The sequence below is a fragment of the Uloborus diversus genome, chromosome 4 (genome assembly GCF_026930045.1).
Source record: "Uloborus diversus isolate 005 chromosome 4, Udiv.v.3.1, whole genome shotgun sequence".
Lineage (NCBI taxonomy): Eukaryota > Metazoa > Arthropoda > Arachnida > Araneae > Uloboridae > Uloborus > Uloborus diversus.
Genome location: NC_072734.1, coordinates 59,053,519 through 59,072,760, shown reverse-complemented (window position 1 = coordinate 59,072,760; position 19,242 = coordinate 59,053,519).

Genomic DNA, 19,242 nt, shown 5'->3' with positions numbered 1-19,242 from the left:
CTAATTAATCTTTCGGGTATGGATGCGATATTGATCATCGTAGTTTAAAAACAGCTTCATGCTTTAGTTAAAATATCCATTTTATATTTTGCAGTCAACAATTGTTGAACGTTGATAATTTGTGCTCGATATTTTTAAGTCATCAAAGTTGTAATTTTGGATAAAACTGAATGTCCATGCTTTTATTCATTTTTATAGTGCTTTTTTGCTCCAGTTAATAGTGCATTCACGTAGAACATGGCGAACTAAAGACACATATTGGCTCTCTACAGGGATTTTTTCAGTTAAAATATTCCCTTGGTTTAATGCATGAAACAGAATTATTTTTTCCAAAACAAAATCCAGTCAGTTTAAAATCTTTCTGCATTAATCTTGACCTGAGTCAAAAAGTAACTAAAAGTAATACGGACCCCCTCTATTTTGAGGTCCCGTTCTCTCGAAGTATTGAGCATTTTTTATCCCGAACCAGAATGGCATCAGATCTTTACCGAAAGAACCTTCTTGTTTGATGGCCGTAGCGCAGGTTCCGGAGTTTTCTCCAAAATTTTCTCTCTACATCTTTGTGCTCCGAGATACTGCGTTTGACGGTGAAACTTCTGCAATTCGCAAAGCTGTGTTCCAGCTGCCATGCCACTTGGAAAAATTCATAAGAGTTGTTATCTTCAACGATTCCCAAGTTGCTGTGTCGTCTATTGTTTTAAATAAAAATCCCATAATACAGGACATATTGGATTGTAGCCATTATCTAAACAACCTGGCATCACTTGAGAAAACTATAGTCCTCCAGAGGGTTCCTGCCCACTGTGGTGTTACAGGTAATTCTTGGCGAAAAAATGTGCTTCAATCACGCAGAATACGCATGCCCTTCCAATACAGTTTAAAATCTTATTGAAAAGTCTAACAAAGTACGTGTTCAGGAAGAACACTATAATATAACCGAGCTGTTCAAAAGTCTTGGAAGAATGCAATCTCGAACTTTAGTAACGTCTCAAGACGTAGAGAGGTTTCTTGAATTCCTCCTGGCCACCGAACACGAATGCTTACGAAATCATATTCATAGATTCAAAATAGTTCCTCCAATATGCACTCTGTGTAGTCCTGGAGAGGTGATCGACTCCATACATCTTCTCCACTGTCCTAATCTGCGCATGAGATTCCTCGCCGAGTGTTACTGCAAGGCAAGGGATAGGTTGAATTAATAGACTCTGTTTCAGTTTTTTAAGTTATATTCTGTGCCTTATTTAGTTAAACTTTTCTTGTTACTTTCTTCTATATCTTATATCTTTAAACGAGCAATTCTTGTGGGTATGTATATATATTTATATTTCTTATCTCGGAAACGGCTCTAACGATTTGGATGACATTTTGGATTTAATTGTAGTTTAGCATTCTATCCATAAGTTCATCTACATCAGCGTTTTTTGTGTAAAAACGCGATTTTTTACAAAAACGAGTTTTTTAATATAAAGTCTAATTGAGTTCAGCCCTGAAAAAAATTGGTAATTGACACATAAGGCAGACGATTTGCAACCATAGCAATGAAAGTTTGTCCTTTCTCGCTTTAAAATTTTAAACTTGCTTAGGGTTGCCAGTTTTGGCAGATATTAGCCACTTTGGCTAATTCCAATCGCACTTGGCTAAAAACAAATTCAAAAGCATTATGTAAGTCAATGTAAAGTTTTTTTTTTCTTTTTGAAGCAAAACTATTGCTTGACCGTCTTATTTTATTTTATTTATTTATCTTCTTTTTACCATTTCAAATAATTTTATATGCTTTTTAAATCACTGATCTAAATTTTATTTCAAAAAAACAAATGTTTTGAAACTGTTTATATTTTGTTAAGACTGTTGTTATAATTTGTTGGTGTGGTTTGTGGATCATCAGTTTTTATGGATAGCATGCTGTGTGTAGCATTTTCTGGAGTAAAGTGACCAACTACACTAAAAGTACTTATTCCGAGTGATAATCTCGATTGGGATAAAATCGTGAATCGCAACATGGTATGGAAGGAAGTATTGGGTGAAAACCGATTTCACCATAGTAAAATTGGCTCCAAGTTTAAAATCCTTTAATTTATGACAGGAAAATTGTATAGTGGAAACAAAAATATAACAGGTAGTTTAAAGCAAAATATTATTTTATTGCATTCAGAATCTTTGTTTGGTACTTCAGTGTTACAAGATGGTCGCGGCGCATTTTCAATCCTAGCAGTTTTTTCATACATTGCAATGTTTGGTCTTAGTTTTGGCAATACCGTTCGTTAAATATGTATACGAAACCAGCTCAGAGCTTCCCTATGTGGATGACTGTGGGGGAGAGGAGGCCTATATTCAGTAGTAGACTTCTTATAGCTGAAATGATTATAATGCTGATGAAGTGATTACACACATGCATATCTCTCGTTTCTCGGAAGCATATTCAACGACTGGCGAGAACCTTAATATTTCGTTAACGTGATGCTTTTCAAGTATATTTGAAAAAGTATCGAACCTTAGAAAAATACGAGTTGACAAAAAAAAAAAAAAAAAAAAAAACTTTTAAAGCCGAGCGAGACTCGATCGTTCAGGTACTCTAATATATAGAAGAAAGTATTGGATTCGTGCAAATTTTCGAATTTCGAATTTTGACGGATTCGAACGGTTTGAGGTGTGCTGAGTCCAGTTTGACCATTTTGGGAAAATGTGTGTGTGTGTGTCACGTATGTGTGTGATCTGTTTTTTGTGGCCGCTCTATAGCAAAAACTACCGCATGAAATTAATCGAAATTTGGTTTACATATGTGCGCCTATGTGAACTTGTGCCCACTGGTTTTTGGCGTGAATTCCTCCAAGGGAGGTGGAGCAATGGGACGTTTCTTGAGTTATGCGTGCTTGCTATTCCAAAAGAAGTAACTGGCGGAATCAAACAAAATTTGGTCCATTTGTTGCCCCTAACAGGTACAGGTGCTGATTCAAATTTGATGTCAATAACTCAAACGGGGATTGATCTATAGAACGTTTTTTGTCGTCAATTGTGACAGCTGTATCTCAAGAAATAACGAACGGAATCAAACAAAAATTTATCGACAAGTAGCCCTTAGAGGGCATAACAGCTGATTTCTTTTTGGCAAAAACAGCTGAAAAGGGGGTGGAGCAATCGAACCATTTTTTTTTAAATTGTGAGTGCCATATCTCAAGAAGTAATGCTACGTTCTGGATGAAATTTGGAATAAATGTGAATCCATATGTAAAGAGGCGTTGGGTTCAATTTTGGCGCCGATCGCTCCATGGGGAAGCTGATATATTTTTTTTTTGTGCAAATAAAAATAGCTTTATAAATGCAACAATAAGAAAGATAAATCGTAATAAACTCTCTTCTGCGCGTGATTGTAATTGTTAGAAAATGACCAGAAAATCTCAATGATTTAATTCTTTCAACTATTGCCATCTTGTGTTTGTTAACAAATAAATGTTTGTAATTATTTTAAGCAAGGCTTTTAAAATATTTTTCAATTTTCTTTGCTTTGCTTTTGCGATAAATCAGGAATTGGGATGATCATCAAGTTTTTGCGTGTGCAATTTTGTTTTTGTTGGGAATATTGTTTCCTCGTCAAGCATGGGGAGGGATCAGAAACATAAGAAAAATATAGAAGAAAGTTTCGTGATGACCACAACATACTAGTTTTTTGTTGTATCTATTAAAAATGTGTCATTAGAACAAAAAAGTTTAACATGGCGATGAATAGTAATGGCGCTCACGATACCAACTCAGTGGATGAAGCTAGTTAACTTAGGGGGAGAGGAGCGGGGGAGAGTCTCAGCTCCGTGAGGAGAGTTACGATGCTGATCCAGATGATTGCTTCCAAACGAGTAGGATAAGTAGACAGAAATCTGCTGCTTTTGCGGAGTATTCGGGATAGTTAACAAAACGTAATTTTGCAATACTCAATATGTGGTTACTATATGGAATATGGTGGCATAAAGCCCCATGTACTGGTCAAGCATATATGCAGAGTGTGAACAGTGCACACAATTACATATGAGGCACTGAGAAGCAAAAGGATGTCAGTGGCAAAATTAAAAATTTTGGAGATAACCAGTACTAATGGTAGGTGAACGTCTCCTCTGTCCCGAAGCAAGAAATAATACTAAAGGGTGTTTTTTTTTAGAGGTATATAACTTTAAGTTGGCAACACTGTTGGATATGTGTGCCATTTTGATAGCTGTCACTTGTTTTGTGTTCAGTTCGGTTTGCCATTTCATCATGAATAGACAACAAGGCGGTGCAACATGCCACACAGCGCGCGTCACAATTGATTTATTAAAAGAAACGTTCGGTGAACGAATAATTTCGCATAATGGACCCGTGAATTGGCCTGCAAGATCATGCGATTTAACACCGCTGGACTACTTTTTGTGGAGAGATGTGGAGTCTCTGGTCTGCACCGATAAGCTACAGATGATTGACGCCTTGGAAGAGAACATTCGCCACCTTATTACTGACATACGGCCTCTATTGCTGCAAAAAGTGAGAAAATTGGACTTTCCAATTTGACTTTCTCCGAGCCAGCCGAGGTGGCCATATGACAGAAATCATATTTAAATAAAAATGGCAAAGAATCATCTTTTGAATAAAGCAGCATTCATGGCAATTAACAACATTTAACTGTGTTTTATTTGAACCTAATGTTCTCTACTTCTAAAAAATAACACCCTTTAGTAGCCGTGGTAGGTGCTGCTTACACAGTCATGATTTAGAAAAACTTTTCAATTTAAAGCTTACCGAGGACCGCAGCTGTAAAAACGCATTTTACTCAAAACTTTAAAATGTCCACTTACATCCCTTTACCGCTCACTGCCTTATATGTGACTTCTGTCTTATTTAAATGTTGCATCAAAACTTTAAGTGCAATTACCCTGTTATGTCAAGCATTATCGCTTAATCAATGGTATAGTTAGGCAAGTGATTAAGGAAATTCTGAAACTTTCATGCATATTAATTGACTTTAAATTTTTTAAAGGTTTTGTAGTTATATTTCCAGAAAAAAAAAAAAAAAGATTTTTAGTGTAAAATTTTCCTAGCTATTTACGCTTTCCCTTACGCGAGCAGTATTCCCCAATTTTCCTATACTGATGGTTCTTAAAACATCCATTTTTTAAAACATCTATGTTTTATGCTTATGGACGATGTATTACACTCATAGATGTTTCAGTTTCGACCATGAATGTTGTAACGCATCTCTAGTTGAAAAATAAATTTAGTTCACCTAAATAGGAAAAATTTTAACTACATAATAAAACTCTTTCGTGAATGTTTAGTCTTATTTGAGAGCACCAGTTCTGAGAAAGGAGTTTAGAGACAAAACAAAGAAAAAAGATCACGTAAAACCCGGATTTACGGCAAGAACCTCTTGATTACGTCTTAGATTGATATAAAGGAACTAGATACGGATACGTATCTTGGTTTCTTCATTGAAGCAATTGGGATATCGGACTTACTTAACGAACTGCATGAGGTGATATCATGTATCTTGCGCTTTCGCAGAAAATGCCAATCTCTCACCTTGATTTTCAGATAACGAAATAAAGAACGGGCTGCGCAATCGCCATGTTTGTCCACATAAGAAAACGTATGTGCTACAGGACGTTTAATTGTCAATGAACTCTTAAACAACGCTTTTTGAAACGTGACAAAACATCACTCACACACAATAAATAAAAATAAATAAATAAAATAAAATAATGATAATTATATGATACATAAAAAATAAATAGACAAGGGGGAAAAAGAGATTTTCGCTAGTTTTAACTGGACTTTTTGGGGAGGGCGGAAATTCCCAAATTAACGAATCTTACTAATATTATATATGCGAAAGTTTGTCTGTATGGATGTATGGATGTATGGATGTATGGATGTATGGATAGATGTTAATTACTCTTTCACGCAAAAACTACTGAACGGATTTTGATGAAACTTTACAATAATATAGCTTATGCATCAGAATAACACATAGGGTAGTTTTCGTCCCGTTATGGGGGGCAAAATCCCCTTAGGTGGGCAATAAAACACAATTTTTGTATAAACTCTCTAATATTGGGATGAAAAAATACTTGCACATATTTACATTATATGTCCATCGAAAGCTCTGATTTTTCTGCTGAAGATGGCACCTGTTCGAAATTTCTAAGTAGAATAAAAAACGAGTTATGAGCTTTTTAGATCCATGTTCGAAGGCTTTCCTCAACTCAATACAGTATTTAGTGTATCATCTCAACTCCCTGTCGATAGCGACAATTGTTGTATTGTTGACTTTCTTTGCTTTTCGCGATTGTTCAAGGCTTTTCTCAAGTCAAATCTTGAAGTAAGATTTTTGCACAAAATTGGCAAATAATACATGATTTGGCTGATGATTTTCCGTTTAAACGGAACTTTAATGTAATTAATGGTTTTATTATTATTTATGCTGATTGAACACTTACTCATTATCCAAACAACCAGCAGATCGCCAAAAGTTTTGCAGAAAGACTTCCGTAGCTGATGCATTTGGCAGTTTTTTCAACGTTGCTGTTTTTGAAGCCAAAGACTACGTCATTATGTTTCTCAGCTTTCACCATGTAAACAAAATATCGCCAATCAAAGAATTTTCAAAAGACTTTTTTTACTGTGTTAAATAATCCAGCAACTAAATTAGGCAAATCCATAAACAGCACAAAAACTTCCATTAATTTTCCTTTTTGCACAATTTCAAACAATCACCAAATTTTATTACTTATTTTGGTAACATTTCGGATGAAACTGTTTAGCGTCATTTTATGGTGACCAAAAATATCTCAGCATTTGGCGACGATATCTCTGTAACGAAAATTAATATTATATCGTTTTACAAAGTAAGGAAAGAATGGGGGAGCATCATCGAAGGTACCCCGAAACGATTTTCGCAAATTCGGTAAAATCGCACCAAGAGCCACAATGATTGAAATTTCCCGAAATAACTAAAGCAAGTATAAGGGGATTACGAGCGCAGCTACTTTTTTTTAATCACTTCGTACTTCATTAGCCATACAGAGAAGGTTTTAGACGCCATGTTAAAAAAAAGTATCAACAGATTAATCTTTTTAAACATGAGAAGATTAATTTCATGTTTTTTAAATTTGTATATGCTTAAATATAGTGCTTTCGTTTCTAAATCAATACTACTTTGTTCTTTATATTTATTGCTATTTTAGTTTTATATGTAAGGAAGAAACTCGACTTTTAATCACGTCAAATAGATGTGTTTTAAATTCTTTCACTTAAAGCAGAAAACAAAAGCAAGTAACGATTTTTTCTAATAATTATTACTGACCCAGGCAACGCCGGGTATTTTTGCTAGTGAGGTCATAATTTTACCAAATGATAAATTTGAGCATACACCAATGTCGATGTTTAGAAGATATTTTAAGCATTATTTTTTCTTTTTAATGCTTTCTTTAATGGCAGTATTTTTCGAATCGTGAGGCAACACTTGCCAAAAGAGGAAATTTATGCGGGATCACGTCGACCTCCCGTGACCTGCAGTTGGAAAGTCCCTACTTCTGCAGCATAACTATTTCATGCACAGTTACGGTATTGTGGCAACTAATTGGGAAATGCATTTTTTTTCAAAAAAATCAGTTTTATTCAAATTTTTCATGAATACATTTGAAACTAATAATTAATATGACATCCTCGAGTCTTAAGAACATCACAAACACGTTTTGGCATAGAATGTACTAGACTGGCACATATAGTTTTAATTTCAACGTCATTATACCATATGTCAAAAACAGACGAAATTAGCTTTTTCATCGTAGTACTGTCAAATTTATGAAGACGTTTTTCAACGATAGCCCACAAATTTTCAATCGGATTTAAGTCCGGGGAGTTTCTAGGCTAACCCAGCACAGTAAGTTTGTTTTTAGAGCAGAAAATAAAACTTTGCTTCAAAGTGTGACATCGCGCCGTCTTATTGAAAAACGTAATCTCCGTTCGGCCAAAGTTTAGACATGGTTGGAAGCACATTTTGGGTCCATATCAATTCTTAGCTGGCACTGTTCATCATTCCTTCTACGGGAACAAGAGATTATGTCCCTGAAGCGCAGAAACAACCCCAAAACATCTTTTAGGGTGGTTACTTGGGTGCCTGATTAATGTGGTGTGGGCGAAAAGGTTCTCCTTTGATCCTTCTCATGAACCTGGATCTAAATCCCTGAACCACAGAAAATAAAACCTTTTCCCAGTCTTTCTTCAGTCCATATTTTATATTTCCGTGCCCATTCTAACCTTTTTTTCTTTATACGAGGTGCGAGAAGCTGCTTGTACGGTCGACATGCTCTCCGCCCACGTTGTAAAAGCCTGTATCTCACTGTTGAAGGTGCAATGTCAACACCAGCTGTCACCATGGACTTGGACAGATCAAAGCTAGTTAATCGATGATTCATAACACTCATTCGATGTAAACTTTTGTCTTCACGAGAGTAAGTTGATCTTTTTCGGCTTATTTTCCAATACGGTTGGTTGTCCCAAACCGCAGCCCTTTCCTGTTGTCTTAAACAGCAGCCCTTTCCTGTTGTCTTAAACCGCAGCCATATCCTCCCGAAAATTGATTTACTCACTCCACATATTTTGCCAATTTCCTCTAACGTTTTAGAAGTGTGTTCTCTAAGTGCAATCATTTTACAACGTGTTTCAGGGCTGATATCTATGACTCTAATTACTCCCACAGCAAGCGAGCAACTATAACACTGGCAACTTCTAGCCACTTGGAGGAAGAATTTATATGCCTACAACTTACCTGATGCATACAAACAACCACTAGTTTGAAAATAAGTGCCATTTGAGCGCTGAGCTGAATTTGAGTGCTTATTCATTCGCTTGCGTGTGATAAAGCGAAAAAAATAAAATTTCCAAATTAATTGCCACAATACTGTATTTGAAAATGGAAGTATGTTATGGTATGATAAGCCTGGTATGATATGGATGGTTCCGCCGTCACGAGTAACACAATCGGACTAACTTTTTCCAATATTTCTGCATGTATACGAATTATTTAGGGTGGGCCGAAAAAATCGAATTTCTGCAGAGCTCTTTGAAAATTTGTGACTCCCTAACACTAATTACTGTGCGAAATTTCGTGACTCTGAGTTAATGTCTTTTGCTCTGGCAAGAGACTTTAATAGATATATTTGATTTCATGGAATTCAAATATTTCTATTAAAGTTTTTCGTAACACCCTATTTAATGAAATCAATAGAATTAAAACTATCTGCAACAAAAATGATTTTGTCTCTAAAAATCTTAATTTATTGAAAAGTACTTTAGACTATAATAAAGTTCTCCAATCTTTTTTATTTAAGTCATATTAGAAAAGTAACGACTTGCTCAACAGAGTGAAGTTTAGCGCAATTGTATTACTGCAGTAAGGCCACCTAAGCTATGAAGGTCTGTTGGGATCTATCCTGAAAATTTCTGATGTAATTTCCGATCCAGTTTTTATTTTTAGTATTATTTTTTTTAAATTTTTTATTTTTTTTTCTCAACTTCGGGATTTTTTCAACTCTAGGTTATTTTTAACTCCATGTTTTACAATTCCAGATTCTGCTGCTGCCGTCTCTTAACTGAATGTTTGCCTGGCACGTGCATATCATTTATTTTTCAATGTCTACTTTCCGACTGTTTCTTCCATTTGATGGTTCATCTAAAAACGTTTTCATTTATTATTTTTCAGGTATGTTTTCTTGTTCAATTTTCCTCCAAGGCTCTCGGGGAGGGTAGCAAGTTATTGGGACCTTCCCTCTTGCTAAACAGAAAGGGCCTTGTGAACTTAGGGACGGGTCCTCCCCTTGAGAAAGTGTCGGTCGGATAAATAAATAAATTTATTTATTTATTTATTTATTTTTTATTTATTCGGGGTTATACTTTGGGGATCGTGGGTTTCTTAGTTGTTGGTCGCGCCGTGAAAAAGGTTGGGAACCACTGCTCTAGGAAATGTAACTTTTGAACGCAAATATTTTTCTATTTCAAAACCTTTTGTTTTCTTTTTTTTTTTATTCTTCCATGAAAGTGTTACCTACTAGAAGTAACCATAAACAATAGCCTACCTAAGTTCCAATTATTTTACTCATAAAAAAATATTTAAAAAAAATGCTTGTTCACGGAAATTTAAAAAAAAAGAAAAGATTTTTTTTAATGTTTAAAAATCGAGACTAATTCAATATTCAAAGTAGTAATTTTGTTAATCATGCAAACAATGAGCTATTTTAATGATTAGTGGGAATATGATACTAAGCTCTCTTAATTAAAGTACGGTTTAATTAGTAGTTATTCTTTTATTCAAATGTGTGTTAAAAATAGTATTTAGTAAATTTGAGACTAGCACTTTATAATTGTGGTAGATTGCCTGAGATTGATGTATTTCCTGTCCGTCATTTATTTTCACCTCAGAAATAATGGCATTGATAAGATCTGTCAGGAAGGTGAGATTCGCGGTGGTGAGGAATTTTCCATTAATTTAGGCCTAATGTATACATTTTTTCGGGAAATATTTTTTTTCTTTGTTGCTACAATATGCACATATTTAGCATATGTAAACATGTTCACTTCTTTTTTTTTACAATAATTTACATCCCCGAAATTCAAGTTTACGGAGGCGAGAAGTAACAATAAGCACACTTAGTTTTTAAAGCAAAAAATATCTATGTTAATGAGGGATGGCATTTTGTGTTTAGGTAACGGAGGTGAGAATTTATTGTGTGACACGACTTCTTATCCTACTAAAACAAACAAAAACACAATATTAAAAAATTAAATGTACTTAAACAATTAATATTTGAGACACTTGTGAAAATAATAATAAATAAATAAGTATATACTTTTAAGTTATTAAGCAACATGAACAGTGACACAAGGTGTGTGCCAAGCCACGGATGTGAGAATCCATATGTTGTGAACATAAAATATACTAAAATAAAAATTATTATTAAAAAAATGTTGGCACGGTTTACATAGATATATTTTTAATGAAATTAAAAAGCATTGTTAAATGAATTGTTCTTTAAAGTTTTTATTGTAAAAGGCGTGTGACTGAAAAGTTGCACTTTTTAAAGAATGACCCATATACTCCATCCTAGTTTAGAATAAAAACCAACCATTCTATCAGAGACGATGCTAAGCATGTGTGGAAATTCTTTTTGCATTAAGGTAATTGCCAAAAAGGAATCAATGTAATTGATTCGTTCATTTGCTCGAAAATGTACATTTTGTAGTTTTGATAATACATAGTTAACAAGCTTAAAAGTAATTTTACATGTTTTTCTACATGAATAATAATTCTAAATGCAGTTCTATATTTTTGTATATTTCCCAGAGAGTTTCTGTAACCGTATAAAAACATTGGTTTTTAATCGAACTTATTCTTATATGCAGTTAGATTATATAGTTAAAGACTTTGTATATTTTGAATCGCTATCCACTTCAACAACCACACGATAATTTTTTCCATTGAAATTTAGACAGCTTGCCAGAGCAGAGGAAATTAAACCAGAGAGGAGAAACTTTACATAATAATTTGTGTTAAGAGTTTACAAAATTAAAAACAGGCTCGTTATTTCGAATTTGGGGGGGGGGGGTAAAGAGCGTGAACTCATTGAAATTTTATCGGGAAACAACAAAACCACACCTACTTTTATGTAAAAACGTTAGTTTTTTAAAGTAAGGTGGGCCATTGACTACCCTCACCCTAACCCCTTGAAGGAAGGACCTGATTCATGCTGTTTTTTTTAATATAAAATTCTCAAAATTCAAGCCTCTTGCCCGATCAGGAAAAAAAAAAAAAAAAAACTCTCACAGACTTGAAATTTTACGCAGTAGTTTGTGTAAGGAAGTTAAAAAAAACTACCGCACTAAGGTTCAAAGTTCAGCGGAATTTAAAATATTTTGTACATTTTCTCTTTGTTTGATGTTTTTCCAAAAATCTATAAAATTCAAGTCTCTTGCCAAAGCAGAAGACATTAACTCAGAGTGAGGAAATTTTGCACAGCAATTAGTGCTAGAGATTACAAATTATCCACCCTAAGGCGAAGTGCTCTACAGAAATCCGATTTTTTTGGCCAATGCTATTATTAAGGGCTAAAAATTAAAAATTTGTTCATCAATTGAAAGTACCGCACGTTTAGGATTTGTTAAGCAAAAAAATAAATAAATAAATATCTTTTTAGTGAAATATTGCTGACACGTGTTTGGGCACCAGTTTCAGACCTCTCAACTCCAGAAAAAACTCCACAGGGTGGCGACAGGAACTGTGAAAAAAAGTTCCCTGACTTTTCCCTGATTTCCCTGATTAAGTTCACCAAATTTCCCTGATTTACGTTACCAATGATAATGGTTTTCTTTCTTTGCTCTACTTGAAATCCATTGTATGTTTGTATAAAATGCAGTATTTTAAACGTTTTAAGTTGTGTAAAGTTGTTGAACTAAAGGTATATTTTAAAAAAATGCTACTTTTTTAATAAGATGGTTAAAAAAACATATCAAGTCATTTTTTTGGGGGAATAAAACCCCTACAAAATAGAATATTAAATTTTTCTACAATGGAAAGATTATAGAGAATTAAAAAAAAAAAACTTTACTTCCAGAAACCACTTAGCATAAGAATTTTAAGAAACTATTAAAATCACTCTTAAAAACATATGTGTATTTATGATAGAACTAAAAAGTAATTGAAATTATTTTGAACTAAATTTTCAAACAGTATAATAATTGTTGCAAGAATAACAAGCAATAGTGAAATAATAGAAGTAATGTAGTTATTCTTATATAACTAATTGACATATTTATGCAAAACAGATGAAACCATTTGACATCCATTCATATGGAGCTTTTCACTAATCAAGAACATAGATTTTAATGAATGAATACAGCATTTTAACAATAAAAAAATAAAGATATTTACTTAAGTTACTTAGTTAACTCTATTTCAAATGATTTCAGTATGTAATGAAAAAAAAATCTTACATCGCTTTTGTAACAAACAACTTTGAAATACAAGGGGGAAAAAAGAAATAAAAAAGCAATTAGTTAATTTCAAAATATATAAAAGAAGAATACAACTTGGTTATAAAATAAAAGAATCACTTAAGTCCGAAGAAAAGAAAACCTTTATAATCTGCGGTGATAACAAATAATATAACGGCAAAAAACAAAGTTTTTTTTATTGAAAGTTCAATTTTATCAATCAAATTAAAAACAGGAAGAAGTAATAATTTTTAAGCTTTTATAGTATTAATTCAAAAACCAAAGATTTCTTCTTGAAATTCTGATTACAGTATGCTAATTACTTCGAGACAATGGAATAAAGGCAAAGGAGCTAAGGCATTAATAAAGGCTTCCTCTTTGCCTGTATGGTTGTTTATTTTACGTAGCATTGAAAGCGTAAAAGGAAATTTTAAGCTAGGTAAAATAAACAACCTAACAGACACAGAAACAATCTTAGGAAGTTCATCCTGTGGGGAATAAGTAAGATTCAATACTTTGACGTTGAGGGGAAAAAATGCACAAATATGCGGCAGTGTATAATCACACCTCATTAATTTTACTTTTTTTTGAGCAGATAATTGGCGGAAAATGCGTAGGGAATTAAAATACTTAATTTTGTAAAGCAAAAAAAAATTTTTTTCCTTCATAAAATCAATTTTCCCTGATTTTTTGTTATTTTTTCAAAATTCCCTGATATTTCCCTGACTTTTCCCTGATTAATAAAGTTCCCTGACTTTTCCCTGATCTCCCTGATTTCCCTGATCTGTCGCCACCCTGCTCCGATAAATCCATTGCATTCATGCAGCAGCATTTTTTTAAACGTAAAGTTGAGGTTTTTTTTTTTTAAATAATGTTTTACAGCGCTAGCTTGTAGAAAGGAGCAAATACTTAACTTATATAGTTTTTGATAATTGTCTCATTTGGGAAATTCATGTCACGTACGGTTTTTTTTTTTTGTTTTTTTTTGGAAAAATATGTCTATTTCCCATCTTTTTATTTGTGTCCCATAAATAGAGCTTGCCTTCAAAATAAACACAACAATCCATTTTTTCCACATTTTCGTTCTTCACTGAAGATTTTTTAAATTTGACTATAAGCTTACACCAAAAGGCATTGGGTTCTACACGTAATTGCCTCTTTTTCACTTGCTGAATTGCTGCACTAAAGTTTTATAATTAATGTTCCTTTGGTGGTTTTTGCTTTTCCCTATGATAATTTTCTATTCAAATTTTTTTCAACCTCCCCTTTTCCGATGTTGAAAATTTTTGTGCATGGTGTAAGTTTCTAAGTCAACCAAATCTCTGGCATATTAAACTGTGTCCTTTTCGCTCTTAGTCATCATCTTTTCATGAAGAAGTCCCTTTCCCCTACCCCTCACGTTGTCAACTATTCCTTTTTCATCGAAAGCAAAATATTTTCAAGTAAAAATATTTTCTTCATACTTTTTTTGTAAGTATGTAAAGCAATTGTACAATGCACTCAGAACAGGGTGCCTTACTCGATTTAATTTCTTTCTTTCTGACATTCGTACATTAATTCTTTTTCTGTCTCGCTCACATTTAAAAAAATACAAATATCAGAATTTTCTGTGACATCTGTTGCCACTTCTTTTTCTTCAATTTCAGACATTCTTTTACTATCTTCTTTTTGAAAATCTGGGTTTCCTCTCGTCTACTAGATCATGTTGATGATATTGTTGCATTCAAAAAACAAAATTAAATGTAAATGCAAAAACGAAGAAAATATTTGCACAATGTCTGATTGTAAAAAACTAAATGTTGAAAAAATAATTATTACAATCATTTACAGGCGTCCCTCGTATAACACGGAACTTCTACAACACGGTTTCGATATTACACGGTACCAAATTTGCGATTATTATAACACGGTTTCGATATTACATGCTGCAAAACTTTAATTCATAACTACACGGCTTTGATGTAACACGAATCTTAAAAGAAGGAAAGGATTTAAATTTTTGTTCAATACACTGTTAAAAAATGTATGATAACAAGTGTGATATGTTTTTACTTTGTTTTTATGAAACTTTTACGAAAAATTGTCTGTCTTAGGCTTAAAAGTTTGGTTTCTCCGTATAACACTTAACTTTTAACTTTTAAATACATACTTGATTTTTTTCATCAGTGTTCGAAAAGCAAAAAAGGAAATATTATATTGCTTCCAATGCATTGTAAGAAAGTAACACTAGGATTAAACATAAGCTAAATTTGGCAAACGATAAATAAAAAATGTAGTCGAAACAAAATATGGAATAAAATAAATAGAATGATTCTATTTATTTTGTTTTGTTGTTGTTGCTCTGACGAACTTTATTGCTACAGTAAAGCTCAGCTTTTTTTTTTATAGAATGCGTTTTATTCTTAGTATAGAAAGTAAAGCGGATAAAGTTTTTTCTTGTTATGCATAACAGTTTTAATTTGAGGTATGTAAAATAATTAAGTTTTATCGTATATAACAACTCTTATTTTTAAATCAGTGGGTCTTTGTATGTTCTGGTTGCCAGTTTTTGTTTGTATGTTCTATTGAGCTGAAATTTCAGAGATTATGAAATTTGAACCTTACGACTTGGTTTCGATAAAATACGATACACATTGACATGATTTATGATATGTACGTGATTAATTAGGTTAAAAAAGGAGTAAAAAAAAAAACATTTATAAAAAAGTCTCGTATAACATACTGTTACAAATCCTGTAAATAGTAATTATTGTAGTAACGTAACCTGTAAATAGTTTCCCGTAATGAATATACAACCCCTTTTTCATTCGGCTAAAGTATACGACCCCTATTTTCTTTTCTTTTCATTGATAACGGTCTACGCATTTCGGGAAGCCGAAAGAAGCGTGTGGAATATTTGAGAAATTTCTTTTCGGTGTCTATATAAGCGTTAGCGATGGATAAACAGTTAGTTTCGATTGAGGATTTCGAACTGAGAGTGTGTATTTGCTCTGTTTATAGCGAGGCATTTCGCTGTGTTGTTTTCGTATTTGGAAGTAAATACGTGTGTAAACGTTGAGTTTACGGTGTTGTGTGATAATTGCTTAATTGCTGATGAATAATTTAGCAGTTGTTGAAGATCTTTCCTGTACATAGTGTAAATAAATTTCCTGTGTTTTTATCAAGAACTGTGTCTTCATTTCAAGAAAGTGGAAGTCGCACCGAATCCGTTAGAATTTGGCGCCCAACGTGGGGCTACTTCAGGACTTTCTTGCAGTAAGTGTGACCTTGGACATTTTTTTTTCATTAAGACTTTTTAAATTTGGACTTTATTTTTATGGTGATTACTCGCGCAATGGATGAACAATTAAAACAACTTCTTGACGCAATCACCTCTGTGAAGAATGATATGGCGGCTAATCAAGAACAATTGAAAAATGATATGGCGGCTAATCAAGACCAATTAAAAAGTGATTTGACTGCAAGTTTTACTGCAAATCAAGAACAATTAAAAAAATGAATTAGCGACTAACCAAGAACAGTTAAATAATGATTTAACTACTAAAATTACTACAAGTCAAGATGAAATGAAAAGTGACTTAACGTCGATGAAAACCATGATGGAGAATCAACTAACCGCCATGGCAGATAAAGTCGATGCTCTGGAAGAAAAATTTGATACTGTGGAAGAGCGTATCGCCAATGTGGAAAATAGGTTGGAAGAAGAAGACAAGAAATTTACCTCATTTAAGGAAGAAATAATTAAAGACATGGAAAGGAGACTGGCGACCGCGGAAAGCAGCTCTGTACAGTTTTGCGCTCCCACATCTGTTGCTAGACCGTCCATTAAACTGGCCACATTTGATGGGAAAAGTTCGTGGCAGGTATACAAGACCCAATTCATGATAGTGGCGGAAGCGAACGGATGGGACTCTGCTACCAAGGCCTGCCATCTTGCAGCATCCCTGAGAGGTGACGCAGCGGACATTCTTAAGACCCTTCCGGACAGCCAGCGCCTGGATTTCGCCGCCCTCACATCTGCGTTGGAGCTTCGCTTCGGTGAGAAGTGCCAGAAAGATTTCAGTCGACTCCAGTTGAAGTCCCGTTTCCAGAAAACCGGGGAAACCCTGCAAGAGCTAGCGGCGGACATCGAGAGACTGTCTCATCTTGCTTTTTGCGACTGTCCTGCGGATGTTCGAGACAACCTGGCACTCAACTATTACATCGACGGGGTTCGAGATCCGGAAATCCAGAAAGCTCTACGGATGGCGGATGTCAAAGACCTGAATTCTGCTGTTGTGTATGCGATGAAGTTGGAGGCCGCCCAGCAAGCAACCCGTGTGGATCGCCATCCCATCCGAACTCTGGAAGCTGATGAGTCTGATTCCAGGTCGTCCCACCTCGCTGAACTCGAGAGACAACTCGGTGACTTGGCAAGACATCTGAGCAGCATAACAGCCCAAAAGAAACAAGAGCAGAAGTGCTGGAAATGCGGTAGTGACGGACACCTGCGAAGGAGTTGTCCGGCTCGCCAAGCTACGCGAGGGAAGGAAATCACCACCACCAGAGCTCTGCAGATTTCCTCTTCTAGTAGTGGCAGTGATGGACTTTTCATTTACGCCCATGTAAATGGGAATCCTTGCAAACTGATTGTCGACACTGGAGCCAATGTGACAATCGTTAGGACAGATGTGGCTCGTGAATTTGGATTGAAACTGCTGTGGACATCGCCACGCGTAAGTCTCCAGACTGTGACAGGTGACAAAATCGAGATTGACGGTAAAGTGAACTTGGAAATAGTGTTTGGGAATGCCACCTACCATCATACGGCATTCGTCGCTGATATCACGGACCCCTTCATTCTCGGATTGGACTTTTTGAAGAAATATGACTTCACTCTCGACTTCAAGACTAATGAGCTGCACTCGATGAGAGAAGACATAGCCGTTTTCCCTGCAGAAAGTGATGTAAAATCCGCTCATCAAATAATAGCCCAAACAGATTTATCGATTCCCTCAAGGTCAGAATCATTAATACCTGGCTCCATTGAAGAAACCAATAGTTTTCGATTTGGACTCATTGAATACCCTAACCTAAGCAATAGCCTAAAAGGAGTGCTGGTAGCATCTATGCTTGTGGACCTTTCTAAGGATGTAATTCCCGTGAGAGTCGCCAACGTGAGTGAAAGGCCAAGGAATATCCGGAAAGGTGAAGTGTTAGCAACTTGTACTCCAGTAAACTGCATCATTAGAAGAATCAATTCCCCCGAGACTTTGTCTTCTGAGTCCTTGACATCGAAGTTAATTGGGAGTGCGGCATTATCGAAAGATCAAAGAACTGCTGCGGAATAATTGGTGGATGACTTCAAGCATCTGTTTTCATCAGCATCGGAGGATGTCGGCCGTACGAATTTAACGCAGCATAGGATTTACACTGGAGAACACCCCCCTATTAAGCAGCATCCAAGACGACTACCATTCGCCAAGAAGGAAGAAGTTGAGACCCTCCTGAAAGAGATGAAGGAGAATGATGTCATCGAACCTTCATCCAGTCCTTGGGCTTCTCCCATCGTCTTAGTCCGAAAGAAAGATGGCTCCACCAGATTTTGTATCGATTACCGACGGCTGAATGAAATCACCAAGAAAGACAGTTACCCTCTTCCACGGATAGACGACACCTTGGACACTCTTTCCGGACACAAGTGGTTTTCGACCTTGGACTTGAAGAGCGGCTACTGGTAGGTTGAGATACACCCTGATGACCGAGAAAAGACAGCATTTACAACTGGACAAGGCTTATGGCAGTTTAAAGTGATGCCCTTCGGCCTCTGCAATGCACCAGCTACGTTCGAGCGTCTTATGGAGACAGTGTTAAGAGGACTTTCCTACGAATCCTGTCTGGTCTACTTAGACGATATCATCATCGTGGGACGCAGTTTCGAAGAACATCTGGCAAATCTTAGGAAGGTGCTGCAAAAGCTTAAGGAAGCCAATCTGAAGTTAAGCCCGTCCAAATGTTAATTTGTTCCGCCGGGAAGTGAACTACCTTGGTCACATCATCTCTTCTGAAGGTGTACAAACCGATCCAGAAAAGGTATCTGCAGTCAAGAGTTGGAGTCGTCCCGAAGACATCCATCAGCTGCGAAGTTTCCTGGGGCTTTGCACGTACTACAGGAAGTTTGTAAAGGGTTTTTCCAACATTGCACGACCTTTGCATAAGCTGACGGAGAGCAAGCAAAAGTTTGAATGGTCCAAA